Source organism: Chinchilla lanigera, unplaced genomic scaffold, assembly GCF_000276665.1.
Source record: "Chinchilla lanigera isolate Chin_1 unplaced genomic scaffold, ChiLan1.0 scaffold00001, whole genome shotgun sequence".
Taxonomy (NCBI): Eukaryota; Metazoa; Chordata; class Mammalia; order Rodentia; family Chinchillidae; genus Chinchilla; species Chinchilla lanigera.
In genome coordinates this window covers 31077287-31096410 of record NW_004955402.1, presented here as the reverse complement: position 1 = coordinate 31096410, position 19124 = coordinate 31077287, and the positions used below count along the sequence as shown (strand labels likewise).

Below are 19124 nucleotides of genomic sequence, written 5' to 3'. Positions count from 1 at the left end.
CCTTATTGATCTAGTCTTAAATAAAATTCAATCTTATTTGGCGGCTCAGATTCAGTGAGACTAAACATTTTTTAAAAACCTTCATATATTACAAAGTACTAGGCAAGATGTGCTTTGTTATGACTTATTAATATTCAACTTTCACCCAAAGTAGAATTGATTTTTAAAAATTTGTATTCATGCATGCTCCCTAATTGGGGGAACGCCCAGGAGCCCTGAGGTCTGCAGGTCCCTGAATCTCTTGGGTCCTGCAGGCACATCCTCCAGGAAGGCTCTGTCCCTTCAGGCACATCGTGGCTGGAATAATAAAGCATCTTTCACATTCCTACAACCCCATTGCCCACCTTGCATTTATTCCAAAGGCTGTCTTTACCTCAGCTTTGAAAATCTGCAACAGCGCTGCAGCTGGGAGAGAGTGTATCATTTGGCTTTTTGCCCAGAAAATAAGATGCTTCAAAAAGGTCATCAAAAAAAAATCTCTTGGGAGAAAAAAGGAAAAAAAGAAAACCTTCTCTCTCAAGGTTAATTGAGTGGAAGGTGAACTTTCATCACATGCCGTCCCTTTGAGAAAGCTGCACACCCTTCAGGATGTGCAGTGGGTAATTCACAGGGGACACGGGCTGGGCTGCAGCTTATGAATGCTTTGTTCACTAGAGCTGGTACCCTGTCCTCAGCCTTTGGAGAGAGTGTCTCCACCATGGAGAAATAGATGAGTGGGGTGCAGATGTATAGCTACCGTACAGAGGAGCTCAGGCCTGTAATGATGCAGAGGTGTGAGGCTGAGCACCCAGGGAGCTTACCCTCTTGTGCATGGAAGGAGACCCACAGTTCACTTGAAATGAATTCAAGGAAAGCGGTGTGTCTGGTGGTACTGACTGCAGAGCCCAGGTGCTCAGGCTGGCTGCAGATGGCAACGCTGTGAGCTGGGAGAGGCCTACTAATTCATGGCTTTGCACTTCCTCTTCCTCTGCCTAGACCCGTGGTTCTGAACTGGAGATGATTTAACCTCCCAGTCATTTAGCAATGTCTGCGGAGAGTTTCGGTTATTGCAACTGGCAAGCGGACACTATTAGTATGGAATAGTTAGAGACCAAGGAGCTACTAAAACTTCTACAATGTATAGATCAGTTCCTTGCAACAAAGGCTCATCCAGTCCACTATGCTGTCCATATTGTCCAGTCCAGTTAGTGCCAAGGGAGAGAAGCCCTGGCCTAGGACCAGCTCCACTATCTCATCTGCATGACTTGCTGTGTTCTCAAGAGTTTGCTAAATGCAAATTTTTCAGGGGTCCCTTCATGACCATCCCAAATTAAGACAACAACAGAAATCTACAAAGCAAAAAACCTTTGTATATCACTCCATCATTCTTTCCCCTTACCTTGCTTCAGATTTGTTAGCTCTTCCTCACTGATATATGTACATGTGCATCTGTGTTTTACTGTTCATATCTGACTTCCCATACTAGGATGCAGGTCCCACAAGAGCAGACATTGTCTCTTTTGTTCACTGCTGTATTCCCAATCAAAAATGAGGGTCTAGAAATGCCCTATAAATGTCTGTTTACTTAATGGCTGGCTACGAGATAGCTCACTAGTACAACATGTTCTTAGCATGTACTAGGCCTTGGATTAAATCCTCAGTACCCAGCTCCCCAAATTGTTAATGTAATGAATGAATGGATGTTAGTCCCAGCAGCTTAGTTACTCACTCACTTGAATAGGTATTGGTGTTCTCATGTAAAAAAGTACCCTTCAGAAATGCCAAATTCTCACCTCATACACAAGCAAAAGCTTTAGTATGTAGTATGCAAAATCAAGTGATAAGAAACCCTGATGAACAGTAAGGTGATTGGCTATGGAATGCTTTTGAAAATGCATTTGTTTTTGTCACCATAGTATTTTGGATTTTCAGTGCCTCAGACTTGGCATACATGTTTTATAGGCACTGGTCCTTTTATCTCTAAAACTACTCTGATGGTAAATGGTATTTACCCCCATTTGAGAGTTGAGCAGACTGAGGCCAACAGGAGCCAAGTTGCCTATTGACACTTGCTTTATAAGCAGAAGACCTGGGGTTGAAACTTAGGCTTTTCTGAGTCTAAGCCCTGGGCTACATCTCCCCACTATCTTTCCTGCTACACAAGGTTAAATCAGAATCAGAGGCCATCTCTTATATATGGACCTAATCCTCTGTCATGAAGACATGTATGCAGACATCTTCCCAGCTGTCCTCATCCTTTTTATGAGCATCTCTCAGTTCCTAAAATGCTCTGGTTAACTGAGATGTGGCTTGCAGAATGGGAGAACAAATAAAGGAGATGGTGATTCATGTAACCAGCAAAAAGATCTTTCAATTTAGAATGTGATGGGAGACACTAGTGCATGTCTATAATCCTAACTCTGGGAAGCTGAGACAGGAGGATCGCAAGCTCAAGGCCGGCCTGGACAACTTACTGACTTTAGGAAATCCTGTCCCAAAATAAAAAATAGCAAAGGGCTGGGGATATAGCTCAGTGCAAAGGTTTTGGATTCATTTCCCGGTACTGAAACAAATAAACAAATAATGTATATGGGCCTTTGAAAAGTTTGTTCATGACCATTGAGTCTTAAAAATTTCAAAGGAATTTAGATATCATCTGATCCAAATCTCTTTGACATTGAAATGAAATGTCAAGAAATTCAAAGAAAAATGGTTTGTTGGAGCATAATTATGCATACAGATGGACTACGTCTAAAATGATAATATGAACACCAGTAGAAAATATTTCACTGGTCTCCACTGGATTATCTACTTATTTGACTTTATAGTCAATTTTGAGAATAAATAAATTTTACCCTATTCCCCTTTCCTTTCCTTTCCATTCTATCCCTTCTTCAAATTTTAACTTAATTCTCAGTTTTTGAATGGTTGGAATATTTTTTCTTCTGAACATCTGTTTTCCTTCGTCTTCACAGTGGCACTCGGTGTTTGCTCACTGGATTGCCTTCTGATAGCTTTGTTGTTCCATACTGATTGTGGAAAGAGCACAGAGTGTACCTTCCACTTCTTGGTTCCCCAGAGTTTCCCCTCTTAGGGACAGACTTTGTAGCAGGTGCGCTCAGGACCTGCCCACACTCCTTAGACCATTCACTGGGCTCCAGCTAACGTGTAACTGCCAGTGTCTGGCTCTTTATGTCTGGACACTGTCCTCCTTCAGCCTCAGCTAAGGAAGCCTTGCTATTTGTAAACACAAGAGGGTAGAGTTCAGAGAATTAATGGGCCCTCAAATGAATAACACTTGGGAGCTGACGTACAAACACCCCAGCTCCTTCCCACCTGGAAAGAGTTCTGAGCCATATGTTTGGCATCATTTCTCAGGATTTCCCTGAAAGTTAGGCTCCAGTGACCCAAAGTAGTAGCTGGCTAAATGATGCACCCTTTATTCACTGCCTTTTCTCCCTCTACTCCTTCCCCTCCTTCTTTCCTGGTGCTGTCTACAATTCCCAACCAAATGGTTTGCATTCAAATCTTTATCTCAAGATCTGCTGCTGGGGGAACTCAAGCTAAGACAGATACAGAGGAGGGTTTCAACATGGACGTGTCAAGTGGGTGATTAAATGGACTGGCAGAATGCTATCTTGCAGATACAGGGATGTATGCTTTCCATTCAGAGAGCATGATGCTATCGCCTACATCCCATCATGGAACAAGGATGATGGGCAAGGGTCCCACCCCAAGTTCATCTGGCTCAGCTCTCTACTCTGTACTTGTGATCTATTACTGACTTGGGTAAGTAGTGACGAGCCAAGGGGAATCCTGTCAGACCCCTATTATCCCTTTCTCATCCCTGCTGTTAACAGCTGTATATAATTCTCAAACTGTAGTGTCTTCAGTCTGATTACCTTCTGTCAAGGCCAAGAAGAAATGTTGACCCTGGGTTACGACTGAAGCTAAGGCCTCTTCCCTGTGGAAACACAAGAAGAATGGGAAAATGCACAACAGCAAGATGTCTTCTAACAAGGCCGTGTCAAATTTATAGATAAATAAAATAGCAAGGATCCAATGAAGCCAGATCAGCAATTTGGAATTTTCGCTACCAAGAAGCAAAGGAGCTGTCTAACTCCTTCTTGGACTGATTTCCAACTTTGTGATTCACAGCTGCAGCCAAGCAGAGCATGTCCAATAATGCTATTTGTTTTCCACTTTTTAGAAAAGGCTGGAGAAATATATAAATGGCTTATTGGAGGAGGGGGCATTAGCAGACAGTCTGACCATAGCGAGACAGGCAGATGGTTTGTGGGACGACCGCCAGCTGGGTGTTTCCGTAAGTGATCGTGTATCTCCTCCCTGTGCCCGGCTTTTGGCTTGATTAAGAGGTCAGGAGGAGGCTGCCGCAGCACGAGGCCACAGTGCACATGATGTATGGCCAACCTGTCGGTCGCCTAGAAACAGCTCTGGAAAGGGGCCCAAAGACAAATCAATTTAGAAGCCTTACAAGTTTGGGCTGGTAGTGTCGGCTGTTATTAAAACATAAAGTTTGATTCTTTGGGTTTGTTTTCCCAAATGCCACTCAACTTCTTTAACTTTGACCCACATCAATTCTTTTCCTTTTTAATTTGGTGATGACTTTTGAGAAGTCACAACACGCTTCAGGTGAGATTCTGGGAAGTCAGAGAAGCAGACAGGCAGACAGGAGAAGGAAGGGTTCAGGGAAAACTGAGTGAGGTCTGCTTTGCCCTTCTTCCTCTTGCTGAGTTCTGGCTGTGTTCCCAGCCGAGGGGGACACGGAGAAAGAGAAGAATGCATCCTCTTTCCCTGGAGAGCAGGAGTTTATGTGTAGGGAGTAGGAGCATCCAAGGATGCGAAGAATCAAGTCGAGAGGTATGGACAGTATGAGTTTTTGAAATGGGGGAAATGAGGGGGGAAGGCTTTGGAGAGGAGGAAAACATGAGGGAGTGGGGTTCACCCAGATGAAGAGGTGAAATTTGCAGAAGGACCCCTAACTCACTGTGCAACCTTAGGAAAACTTCAACCTTTATGCATTTTGGTAGCTTTGTTCTTGCTTGTCAGAAAGGCATAGCATGAAGACTTTTCCAGAAAAATGGCTCAGAAGAAAAAGAGTGAGCAAGATATTGTCGGGCCAGTGAGGCACCGGCCTGACTGCAATGGACCCTGAGGCTTTGCATGTTGGTTTATAGTTAAATACCACTCCCCTCCGATTCCCATAGCTGACCTGAATGACCTTTAGGTTGGCTGCCTGCTGGTCACTTGCTTTTATGCTTATGTCCACTCCACAGGGCCATCTGCTCAGGGGCAGATTCTATTTAGTGATTCTAGACTGAAATTTCATCTTCTCTCTCTCTTTTTTTTTTTTTTTTTTGTTTGAACTGGAATCGAACTTAGGATCTCCCACTTGCCAGGCAGGAGCCGTGCTGCTGAGCTATATCCCCAGCCCTTCACCTTCTCTGTTGATCAGAAAGACAAGACACTTGTATTTCCCAACTAAAAATCTATTTAGTAAATATTTTTAGTGAACCTACTTTTAGCAAGGCACTGGGATAAGAATGTTGAAGGAACTAAAAATCTGCAAATATTTTCTCTCTCTTTCCTGAAAAAGCTTGCATTCTTTTCATGGAGTGGAGTTAAAAATAAATATGTGAGTGACATATGAATTAAAGAGCTACTAGCAACATGGTGGGACTTAGAGGAGAGAGGTTTTATATCTGGATGGAGGGAGCAGAGTAGATTTGCTGCAGAAGATTGCTGCCCAAAGTTGCAGTGAGGGACGGTCTAGGTCAGTGGTGGAGAACTTATGGCACCCGTGCTGCAGCTGGCTGTTTGTATCATAGAAAGCTTTAAAAAATTCACCATCGCTAGTCTAGATTTTATTTAAAACCTATGTGTTAAGTGGCAGTCAAGAGTAGAAGTTGATTATCATATCATTTCTTTCTCATATCATTTTATACTTTTTATTGCTATCAATAATCCAGCAGGATGGATAAAAGCCATGCCAATTTTTGCAAAGTCAATCTTGGTTGATTGAGAACCCTTCCATCAAATTAACAAAAAACTCTTTCATTCTTAACATTATTCCTCAACAATGAGTTATATAGTCAAATTAATTATAGATAACCCTTTCAACATTCTTTCAGATATTCTAAGATGATAGTTTTGGATCAACTATTTTTGAGCTGCAAGCAAATGATAAATTAGCAGAGGAATTATTAGCTTGAACCAAAAACTTCCCTTGATATTGCCCCTATATCAACAAACACAAAGTAACAGTGAGGGAAAGCCAGGATACCCCTTCGTCCTAGAATGAAACAAGCCGTGGAAGGAGGTGGGTTTACCAAACATTCACCCATTTTTGAGGTACACTGATAACACACTGAATGATCACGGATAATCTATTAACACACTTGAGCCACACTCAGTCTTGCTTTGCAGGTAAACATGGTTTGTGATTATTTTACAACACTGGTAAGGTGCTGGGGGTTGTCCCTCATTTATTACTTGACTAATAAATACTTTAATTACACTTAATAAATAATGTAAGCAGGGCTCAGTGAAGTGGTAATTCTTTAAATTAATTATTAACTGCATGCAAAAGGCTGCACTGCCAGTACCACTAAAAGAAAATTCAGCCTTTAATCTAAAGTGATTATTCATTATCTGGTGTAAAGTCTCCATTTGCATATTATTAAGGAAATAAACTTTGGCCTCCTTGGCAATACAGATAGATCTCAAAGTCCATGCATTATGAATCTCCAAATACTAAAGCAGTGATAAACAATATGTAATAAAGTCTCCAGTTTATAGCCTTATAACAGCTGGTTTTTGATTTTCCAAATATATTACAATGATAAAGTGACCAGTTAATGTATAAGCTCTTTGTGAAAGGTGGTGCCTACAGATGGTCGACTGATAGGAAGTGGTAAATGTGCAAACTGCTCCATTTCCCTTGAGATCAGAGCCATAAAATGATCTCAATAAGATATGAGAAGAAAATCTCTGCTTAACCCTTTTCTCTGCACCAATTCAAATATGGTACTGCATTTAGTTGTTCTGTCTGTGTCTCTTTCTCCATTTCTGTCTAGGCCCCCACCCCCTGGAAAAGTGCAGTGGAGTATCTGGATGTGCCAAGGTCACTGTCTCTAGACATTGCAGTGCCCTTGATTTAATCTTGGGGCACTGAGGCCAGGCAAGTTTCCAGTCACAGGAGGTAGATGATTTCTAAAACGAGCAAAGTAGTAAGATTCATATGTCCTTGCATTCTCTAGCTTGGTACTTTCTGCTTGGTTGAGGCATCTCCCAGGGAAAGTAACAGACCCCAGGAGCTCTTTCTGGAAAGCAAGATCCACAGTAACATTTCCCTTGCATTCCAAACCATAAAATGCCAGGAGCAAAATAGTGATCTGAAAACAGATTTCTAGAGGAGTCAAAATCTCTCTTCTTCAGCTGTCTTGGCACAAAGTGCGGATACAGAGTGGAGCAGGAAGGGTGGAAGTAGGAAGGTAGAGGTTCTTAGAATGGTGATGATCACAAAGAAGTAGGAATGACCTCTGTCTCCATTTCCCATCTCATTTGATGCATCCCTCTGAAACTCATTTTGAGACTATCTTTTTCAAGCAGCTTGCAGTAATCCTCTGTTCATCCCAGCGTTCACCTACAGTGTAGACTAGGCAACACTGTGCTGATTTGTGTGAAGTGGGGAAAGGGGCTGCATTAAGATGAACTGTGTCCTTCAATGTGATCACTTTGGGACCTGGAACTTGTTTCACCAATGCTGCTGTTACTGCAAATATTGTTGGAAGACACAATTGCCTTTCATGTTTATATTTATCAATTCGCGCAGCTATAATAAAATATCACACAGTAGGTGGCTTAAACAAAACAGTTATTTCTCACAGTGTTAGGGGCCAGAAGTCTGAGACTAGGCTGTCAGCATGGCTGGGTTCTAGTGAGGGCTGTGTTATGGTCATTACTTAAAATGTTCCCCTAGGAGTTCACTGTGTTGAAGCATTGGTTGGCAGGTGGTAGGCTTGTTGGGAAGTGACTGGATCACAAGGGTTCTGGTTCTAACTTCATCAGTGGGTTAATACAACAATGAAACAATGAATTCATAGCTCAGTACGATTATTAGGAGATGATACCTAATTGGGTGAAGTAAGTCACTTGCCATGTGGCTTTGAGGGGTGTATTTTGTCCTTGGCCCCTTTTTTTTCTGGTACTTGCTTGTCTCTAACTTCTTGTCCACCGTAAAGTAAATAGCTCTGTTTCACTGCATGGTCCCTGCCATGATGATTCTGTCTTGCCACAAAACCAGAAACAATGGAGTCAATATACCAGGGACTGAAACCTCTGAAATCATGACTCAAGATAAATCTTTCCTCCTTTAAGTTGTTTATGCAGGGTATTTGGTCACAGTGATGGAAAGATGATGAACACAGGCTTCTTCCGGGCTTGTAGGCAGCCACCTTCTCTGTTCTCACTTGGCAGAAAGAGAGAGGTCCAGTTTTCTTATAAGGATGCTAATCCTGTCATGAGGTTGTTCTCTAATGGCCTCATCTGAATCTAATCATTTCCCAAGAGCCTCACTTTCTAAAACTACCAACTGGGGAACTAAGGCTTCAACTTATGAAATTTGGGGGAACAAAGCCATTCTATCCATAATAATATTCTTATGAACATCTTCAAGGGGAGGAGAATCATAGCAATAGTCATCAATCCTGGTAACTGAGCATATGCTAGATATGCAAGGATTTCCACGTACATTACCTCATACTATCACCAGGATAACATCAGGAACTGACTATCATTAGCCCTTCACTACTGAGAACACCAAGATTCAGAAAAGTTAAGTAACTTGTCTAGGGACACATAAATAGTAAATTGCACAGTCTAACTTTGAAGTCAGGGATTCCAAAGCTAAGGCTTTAATGACTGCGTATGTTGCTCTGTCCTGTGGAGGTAGTTTGGTGTGTGTGAAATAACTAATGGCTAGTGGCCAGATGTGTGCCCCTTCTCATGTCACCGTGGAGACTTCTTTGGACATTTCCACTAGTCCAAAGGGAGTTCTGAGAGTAAGTGTTTTAGGCATACTGCAGGTCAGAGGGGCAATATTTGAAAGAGAAGGCCCTCTATCTATGGAGATCATATTATAAAGGCAACTGCTTGCTCCATCTTTGATGTACACAAAGGGCCTCTTCAATTTCCATTTAACCTAACCTTGTGGCTACTGGGAGCAACGTGTGTTCGCACTTGTTATCTCACTCAGTCTTCCCACCATTCCTCTGAGTTGGCTAAGTACCACTGTTGTCTTTAAAACTGAAAAAAAACTTTAAGCGCAGAAAGGTGAGCAACCTTCCTAAATTTGCATAGTAAGAGAGAAAAACCCAGGATTCAGATATAAGCATCTTTGTTTTTATCCCTAAGGGACAAACATCTGGGTCCTTTATTGTATTGTCTCTGATATGCTATCAAAAATGATATCAATCTCATATGAAGAGCTAAACATTTATCTGCACCTATTTTTCTTCTTACAAGGTTCCCACCCATTCATTCACACATTATCTTATTGTTCCACTCATTCACTGACTAATTCATTTAACAAATATTTTTGAAACACATTACTTGGGGCCAGCCATCGTACTGTCTAATCTAAACTTGCAATAGGAAATGGAATCAATGGGGCATTAACTGAATTGACAAAGTGCTCCAATTACTTTGGGGCTGGTGGAGAATTTATGAAGGCACTCCCCGCTTCTTCAGGCTCCGGAAGACTCTGAAAGAATGGAAGAGTCTCAAGCAGAGCTGTGGATACACAACCTTCCAAGTGCCTCACCACTTGTGAAGAGATGACTGTGTGATTTCTGATACAGCCATTAGGCAAAATAAAGTATAGGAAACTCGCTCAAAAGTTTTGTCCAGCTTAATCAAATACACTAATTTGTCAGATTTGGTCACACTATTCAGGGAGAGTACCTTTCCACACTTATGAGATAAGCATGAGCGAGCCTGATCTGGGCTTCCGGTTAGATGGCACCTTGCTCTCATTGGTTCCTTTTTAACACAGGTGTCTGATTCTTTTCTCTTTCCAAAAGCTAGCTCCAGATGCACAGCCAGAGCAACAGCAGCACAGCCAGGATGATACCTGAGGACAACACTATCCTTCACAACAGTCCTCATCAGTAACATTTTCTTCTGACTTGGGGGCTGGGTCTGTGCCAGCATCAGAAACCAATGTCAGAGCCAGCAAGGTCCATAAGGGAAGGAGGTCCAGCCACTTGGTTCACACATGGAGCCACCAGGGCCCGTAAGGAAGGAATTCTGCCTATACTCTCGACTTCTCCAGTGTTAGGATTGCTGTTAGCATGTTAGATACTCTGGCCTTCCAGCTTCTTCAGCCTGTGTGCAAAGCTGGCCTTCTGTTTTGGCCTTTTGACAGATTCACAGAGAGTGAAATCTGCTCTGCTCGTGATAGAGGCACATATGCAAAGCTGGTGGCAATTAGTCCTTTGTTTTCTACTTCCTCACTCCACCTTTTCCAAAGGGCCCACTCTCCCTGTTCTCAGGAGATTTACACTGCTAAGCTGACCTGCTTTCTCTCCACAGGGCCAATGTCTTCTTCCCTTTCTAAGCACCCTTGAAACCACCTTCCCATTATTGTATTTAAATAAAGAAACAGAATGCATTGTCCCCTCATTCAAACTTAGATCTGAGCCACTAGTAACTAATATACTGTGGAAGCTGTTCATTTAAATCAGAGAAGAATCTCATGGTTAAATTGTAGGGGGTTTAAATTTGGGAGCAAAGAAACATTTACAAATCATCTTAAAAACATGCCCATACATAACCATACACTTGCAGGTACAGTGGCTGGAGTGTCCACATGGCTGACACAGCCCAATATCTCTGTACACACACACAAACACATACACACACACTGGCTTACCTATTCGGCAGGTGAGTTTTTCTAATATTTTGGCCTAGCTAAAGATGAGTTTTTAGCAGATGAAAGTTTAGAAAAGAATAACGACAATAATAACTTCCTTTAATGAACAACTACAGGTTGATTGTGTCATCCCCAATTTTATATGTTGAAGTCTTAACCTAGAATATATCAGAATGTGACCTTATTTTGAAATAGGACCATTACCAATGTAAAAGTTAAGACATGGTCATAATAGAGTTCAGTGGGTCCCAATCCAATGTCACTGGTGTCTTTACAAAAAGGGAAAATTTGGACCCAAAAACATATACCAAAGGAGACTTCCCTGTGGAGATGAAGACAGAGATCGGGGTGATTCTTGTGTATGCCAAGGAATGCCAAAGATTGCCTAGCAGAAACTGGGGGAGAGGAGGAAGCAGATTCGTTGTCACATTCTCAGAAGAAATCTGCTCTACCAATACTTTGATCTCAGACTCCTAGAATTTAGAACTTTGAGACAATAAATATCTGGGGTATAAGCCATCCATTTTGTTTGTGCAGCCCTAGCATACTGATATAAAGCCCTTGAGCCCTACCATCCTCATTTCATCACCAGGAAAATGATATAAAGAGGGATTAATAACTTGCCCAAAGTCACACACCAGGGAAAAGGCAAAATGAATATTCAGACTCAGTTCTGCATGCTCTGCTGCTTTTACCTGGAGAACTATGCTGGTAACAGAGGGAAAAGGCCAAGTGATTCTCCATTACAAACAGATACAATGCATGTGCTCTCTCAGCCTGGGAAGGGGCAGCCAGGTCTCCCAGGCCACACACACTCCCCCATCAGCACCCTGAGTTCTGTCCTCTATTTTCCCATGATTCTCCTCTTTTAGCAATTAGCAGGGTCAAATTGAATGCCAAAGACTAACATAAGAAAAATAAAGTTTTCTCCATCAATTATGTTATTCTTTTGTATATTTGTTTAGCTCAGTAAAAGCATTGGAGGCCCAAAAAAGCAGCACATGCTTTCATAATGTTTCTGAGAAGATGAATTTTGAATTCATCAAGGGTGGAAGGGAAAGTCAAGTTTAAAACGTAAATGTTACCTCATTCCTAGTTTCTGTGGTCAGAGGACCCCTCACCCCCCTGGTATCTGTTCATACAGACTTCACACACACACACACACACACACACACACACACACACACAGACAAACACAAGAGAAAGTCTGAGCTTGAATTTTTTACTGATGCCACCTCCTCTGCACTAAATCCTAGGGCCCCACCCTCAGGAGCTAATTTATTCCACTGCCCATTCTGATGCCCGGATCTGCAGTGGTCCTGCCTCCAAGGCCAGCGTCCTTCTGTGCTGGGGTTTTGATTAGGTGGAGAGAAGAGGAGCCCCAGGGCAGCAAAACAACCCCCACTTTGGACTTGGCTCTTTTGCAAAATCATTTGACTCTTGTGTCCCTCCGTAGGAGGACAGTTGTAGACTGGTCCTTGGTCTCTGCACGACAGGTCCCCTTCTCAGCATTTCCCAAGCTGTGAAATTTTGTAAAACTACATTTGGAAATAGAGACCTTGTTTTTCAGACTTGCCAGGTCAAGGCTTTGGCATGAGTGGGATGGGCCCAAAGGGAGCTCGGTAGAAGAGGTGGGGTACGTTTGTCCCCCAGAAGGGACAGGAAGGAGGAGAAGTGTCTGTGTGTGGGAGGGTGTTTCCAAGCCAATGGAACCAGAGTTAGGGAACCAGTCCCAGACATTAGGAAAAAACTAGAGACCAGAAGCAAAGAACATCCACACACACCAGATCAAAACATATCAGTGCCAGCAATGTGGCCTTGATCGACTTCAGACAGGAAGCTCTTTATCTTACCTTCTTATTTCTGCAGATAAAGCAGGCATCAACATCCAAGTCCTGGGGACCTAATGAAAGCCTGAGACCCAGTGATGCAAAGTGCCCATCATTCTCAATTTCTGCTGGATTATTATCTATGACTCTAAGTGACAATAGCAACAATGTTTTTCCTTCATTGCACAATGTCTCTGTGACCTGGGTGGCTCCAGTTGCTTTATCTTTGATGTAGGTTCTATTACCTCATTTATAGAAGACAAAGTAGAAGCTTCTACAGGTAAATTTGCCAAATGTCATATACTTAGCGAGTGACAATGTTGGCACTCTGGTTAGGTGTATCTCATTCTTAGAGTTACATTTACAGTACAAGGTTGTGGTCTTCAGACCCTGTTTCCTGGTAGGTCCACTGTTCATGGCCTGGGTTCCCCAGGTTCACCTGTCACTTAATTGTTAATATGAATGTGTGGCCTGATCACTAGAGGCCTCCTTTCATTTCCAACACCTGGATCAGTTCTGTTGTTGAGGAGTAAAAGGAAACCCGAGCTATCCATCTTCTCAGTTGGGTGGTCTAGGAGTGAGCATCTATGGTGGAACCTGCCAGAGTATGAAGCTGGAGGAGAATGAAGAACTAGGGGACAACCCTGTGGATTCACTGCATGTACTGGCGAAGGCCATAGAGCAAGACTTCTGGATTTGATCCAGGCTGGTATTAAGAAAAGAAGGAACTTGAAAATAAAATTTCTTCTAAAAAATGTTTGCATGTAAAATAGTCAAGATGAACTTCCTTGAGTAGGCCTATGCATATTTAAGTACTGTGGAAGACCTCACCATCCATTTTTATTAGTTTTATGATTTGACCAACTTACAAAGGTCATCCTTTGGCTTCCTAAGAACCACACTGTTTTGACTGGGCTCAAATAATGCCACAACAACTCAGTTACATCAATCTCTGGGCACTAAGCCTAGCATTCCAAGACTGGACTATTCTTGTGTTAGGGAGGGATCATGCTCATAACAACAAAGTGCAGAGTTCCCAAAGATCACTCTGTGCAGGACAGAGTCTGAGGTAGGCTCCAGGTATAAAGGGTGAGCTGGCAGCCCCCTTTTCCCCTAGAGAGGTCTCTTCTCTTGCAGTTCCTCACACTGTGATATCTGTGCCTCCCTCATCCGCAACATAGCGCTAATGTGCACATGGTGCCACCTCCTTTCAAATTCTGAGTCAAGTGTAGGCAAATCACTTTTCTGTATTATTCCTTAGCACAGAACAGCAGAGACAGACCTATAATTATTGACCTATTATATGTGATTATTTACTTGGTATCTTCTCTTCACTGATCTCTAAATATCACAAGAGCAAGAAGCAGGTTGGTCCTGTTCATCCCTAAATCTTCAGCACGCACCATACTCCTAAGCACATTGTAAAAGTTCCATAAATTCTTGTTTATTTAATTTGTTTTCCATAGAGTAAAACAAAAACAAATATTGAGGAAATCGAGACCCCATGAAGATCAGTGTAGTTTTTTTTTTTTTTTTTTGAATACTTTATGAAGCACCAAATCCCTTATTCTAATCCAAGTTAAGGACATTTAGGAGTATGATGAGCAAACTGGATACCTTTCTCTGGGCTTCAGTGACAGGCCTGCCACTGTCTTCCTTCGAGGGGGTAGGAGCTGCAGCTAACATTGGAGTTATGTAGAATCACTGGGAAAGGTAAAAGCAATATTGTACAGAAACTACTCAGCACCTGATGTGGAAGATAACAATCTCCATGTATGGTGCTCCCTAGCTCCCCAGCAAATTCTTAGCCAGGAACTCACTGGCAGTGGGTTATTCTTTTTGGATCAGAAGTTCTTCCTGTCTGTTTTTCCATCATGGGACAGACATGAGGTTTTAGACATTCCTGCTAGATCATCAAGGTATTTTTACTCCTAGTTTCCAATCTGAGGGACAGGATCCATTCATACTTCATTGGCATGGCAAATGCAAATGGCATAGTTTAGCCTCTGACAGGATAGTTTTGTTTTAAGCAGTTGCTTTGGCTGTTAAAAGTCACCTTAAAAAGTTAGTCTTATACCAAGATCTCTCATTCACTTGCTTTTGCTCTCTTTCACTTGTGCACAGGGGTGCACACACACACACACACACACACACACACACACACAGCCTTTCAAAAATAACTATCCGTGAATACTCTCAAACAAATTTGTAGAAGAAGATACGGATAACAAGAGATGAATTCTCTTGCACAATTAAAAATATTCCTTTGTGTTTTTCAGGCAAGCTTATGGTTAATAGCTATAGAAGGGACCTTTCTACTCCCATCCCACTCCTAGGCCACCTGCCTAAACCAGTTGTGCAGAAAGATTCTGAGTCACTGCTTACCTTCAGAGGAATGATTCTGAAAGTTTAACTTAAGTGATTTTTATATAATCAAATTCAGTAGATATACACTGGGCACCTACTGTGTTCAAAGAACTCATTACATTTTGTACTTACTGGAAGACTATTTTTGTCTTACCATGTCCTTGAGGGCACTAGGTTGCCATTCACTTTAATAGTTACCAGGCCTGGCACAATCCCTTGTATATGGTAAGTGCTCTATAGATGTTTTGTTGGATGTAATACTACAGATGGCAGGGCACTGGGAAGCCAGAGGGGTAAGGGTATTGATAAGCCAAGTTTCCTACGCCCTTGGAAGACAGAAAGTTATCACATACATTACAAACATGTGTTTTACTCCAAATGTAAATTTGAATCCTCCTTTTGGGAATTATTATCTGTGAAGAACCTAAGCATTCTCTTCAAGTCTCAGTTTCTTCATCAATAAAATGGGAAACAATGTGTGATCATGAGGACTAGGAAGTTGATGATGATATCCAGCATGGTGGGCACTCTGTGTGATGGCAGCAACTTCCCAGCTGCTACTTGTGCTGTTGGGGGCGCTGGTAGCCGTGATCCTTTTGCATGGGAAGCATTTAACCTCCAGCACAGACTGGTGCATAGGGAAAAAGACAGGAGCCACGTGAGATGGGGGTACCCTGGGGCTGCAGCAGATGTGCCAGCTCCCAGATGGGTGGCTTGAATGGATGGAGCCCCTTCCAGTGCTTCTGTGATGGTGAGAGTGGCTAGATCTTGGAGAGGAGCTCGTCTGACCAATTGCAGGAGGAAAAAAGAACTTAGCTTTTTTTGTCTAGCAGCCCTAATCGTTCTCCTGTTCCTTTGGGGACTGGAGATAATCACAGTGTTTTAGTCCTTCTCCAGGGGATTTGTAGGGATTTTGGAGTCTCACTGTAGCTCTCAAGGACCACGGTTAGAGGGCAATAAGAATAAGAGTGACACAGAAGATGAAAAGAAAGGGCAAAACAGAGGGGTGTGTGTGTGTGTGTGTGTGTGTGTGTGTGTACACATGCGTGCTATGGGTAGAGAGCAGGGAAGGCAGAAGCACTTATTCAGAAGAGGACTCCAGCCTCTGTGGTCTTTTTCCAGTCCATCCTGGAATCCTGAGCAGATGACCAATGTGCTTTGGCAGACAAAGAATTTCAAGTGTGCCTTCCTTTTACATTTACATCTCAGGTCCTTAAAATCAAGTGTCCTCTCCCTTGCACCCATCTTTCGCTGTGACTATGCACCTTTTGGTACCACTATGGGTTTGCTTTAGGCTTTTCCACAATGAAATATCCAGCATCCTTCACAGCTTCTGGTGCCACTGGCACCCCTGTCTTGCTCTAATTAACCAATTACCAGAGTTATCCAACCTATTTTTTCAGGCAATCAAGTCTTTAAATGCATGGATTTATCATCACCTCAAGTCACCTGTCACTAGGATGGAACAAAAATAGAAAGGTAACTAAGAGCAGAAAAAGGTTTAAATCCACATGCTTTTCATAATCAGTTCATTATTTTCAAGAATTCTGTCTATGAAAAGAAAAGAATTCAGTGGGAGCTCTTAGGAAAGGAGGCATTTCCAAAAGGTGAGTGCTTGAAGACTGTGCAGAAGGGTTTTGTTTCTGTTCCTAGATGGCTGGGGATCTAACGTTTCCTTGACTTTGCCCTAAGGTCCCTCCTTTCCAGCTCTCCCCTCAGCAGAGAAAGCAGAACCATTGGCTCCCTTGCTTAGAGCTTTGAATGGCTTGGGTCACAGCAGATGAAGAAGGGAGGCTGTGGGTCAGGGTGCTACTGGAGCTGCTCCCGCTTTCTGTGGTCACTTTCAGTAAAGCCATTCTCTTATTTACCTGATTGCCCTGAACATGTTTGAAACCAGATTACTTTTTTCAGCATGAACAACCTTATTTCTTTTGGCCACTCCTCATTCATAGTTCTGAGAATTTCACTCCAATTTATTAACTGGTTTATTTAAACTATGGTACCTTCAAATTTAACACAAAATTTCCAATGTGCTATGTTCAGCAAAGAGCAGTCACCTTTGCCTCTCTGCGCACAGAATTAATATTAATAGAGCACCAGTGCTTTTAAAGCTCCTCTGGCCAGCCATATGCGGCTGTTTAACCATATCTTCCCTAACATGTGAGTCTTTGATTGTGAATTTTTAAGGAAATTTAACATAGGAATTTAGATTTAGCTTTAGTTTTGCTAATTTGTGAGTTTTTAGAAATCTAAACAAAGGAATTTATTCAAATCTCATAAAATTTAAGTGCAGCTAAAAGCTGAGTATTTATTTACTTATTGGCCGCAGAGTCTTTCTATGTAGTCCAGGGTGGGCTTGAACTCACAGCAATGCTCCTGCTCAGCCTCCCGGGTGCTGGGATTACAGCTGTGTGTAAAGCCACCACAGCTGGCTTTAAGCACTGAGTCATTTTTTAACCATGGAAACCAGTTTGAAGTACAGCATAGTTCCCAATCTACGTACTATTTTACTTTAACTGGAGATTTCTGTATTCTCATTGTAGTTATTAAAATATTGCCCATAATAGAGTTGATACAGAGCCCTGGGACAAGCCACTAGCAGCTACCTAACGGGCTGCTATCACTTCATTAATCAGTATTTTGCAGGTTCTTTCCAAAGTTGAAGGCTAACTCTTGAGCTGGAAGGTCTCAGGAGCTCAACCAGTGCTGATATTCTTAGTATAAAAATAAGAACAGATTAATATTCCCAAAGTTGTTTTTGTACCATTTCAATTTAAAAGAGAATTTAACTGACTGTACCCTTATCCACAACTTGTGTTTTTTGGGTGTGTGTGATATAATAACACTAGCTGACAAAGAACTCATTATTCATACATAAATTTCTCAACAGTGCACTGGGTAATAACAGATGTAATTGACCTACTTGGTCTGTTTTCTCCAACGTAATTTTAAAAAACTCTCTTACTCTTTTGCCACTGAGTTTTGCTAATATCTTCACACTAGCATACTTTTACCTGGGAGTTTTGTCAAAGCAAAGTTATCTGTTAAATTTTGAAGAATCAGCCTCATTTCCACATGGCAGCATGTGGAAAACGAAGGTATTTCTGGTAAGATTTATTGTAGCACGTTCCAGAAAACCCTAACTCCAGGGAGGACCAGATTGCATAGAATGGCATATTAAAGTTTCTTTCCATATCTATGAGGCCCAGGTGGAGGGGACAAATGGATTCCTACCTGACTGCAAAATATGATATATTATTATAAACAGAGTCTTGAATTATAGAAAATACTAGTTAGCATAATTACATTACCATATTTTTATATGGAGATTATTATTCAAATACCAAACAGGCAATCTTCCATTGGAAAAAACCAATAAACACTCTCAATCCTGACTTCCACTGTTATGTATGTCATAGCACAAAACAATTTTAAAGTTTAAAACCCATTACATTACAAGAGCTATTCACTTCAAGTAGGTGGCAATTTGCCTCTTTTTTTATCCCACGTTTTGATAGCTATTCACCTCTATCAATTCTTATCTTGCCCATTCTTCAGAAACCAATTGCAGTTTAAAAAGTGCCCATCTATTTCTGATTGAAATCTTCACATGCTGGTTTTTTAAACTATTTTTCAATCTCTTAATAAAATAGATTGCCTCCAGGCTGCCAGTTAGTAAACCTGCTAACAATACAGCAATTCCAAGGGCCGCCCTGGCTCTTGGGTTTTTCCTGCATTTGGTTCTGTCCAAGAAACCTCAGGTCTCCATTGGTTCTATCTACATGTGCAAAATAGTTTAATGGATTAAAATTATTTAAAATTGTACAAACTATCATCAACAATAAAGCTCTGCAAAATTACCTGATTAAATTTAGTTAAACTGCCATCATTTTTATTTCATGAAATTTTAAAAGAGGCTTTATAACTCTGTCCTTGACTTGTTAACATTTTTTTTTTTTTGACCGTTGTTGACATGTCAGAGTTGCAGCCTGAAA

At 41.7% G+C, this 19124-nt stretch overlaps 1 protein-coding gene across 5 annotated transcripts in view; it reads right to left on the bottom strand.

The window, feature by feature from the left end:
* The window catches only part of Slc14a2 (solute carrier family 14 (urea transporter), member 2), a 406176-nt gene that overhangs the window by 187573 nt on the left and 199479 nt on the right, over nt 1-19124 (bottom strand). The window lies entirely within an intron of this gene.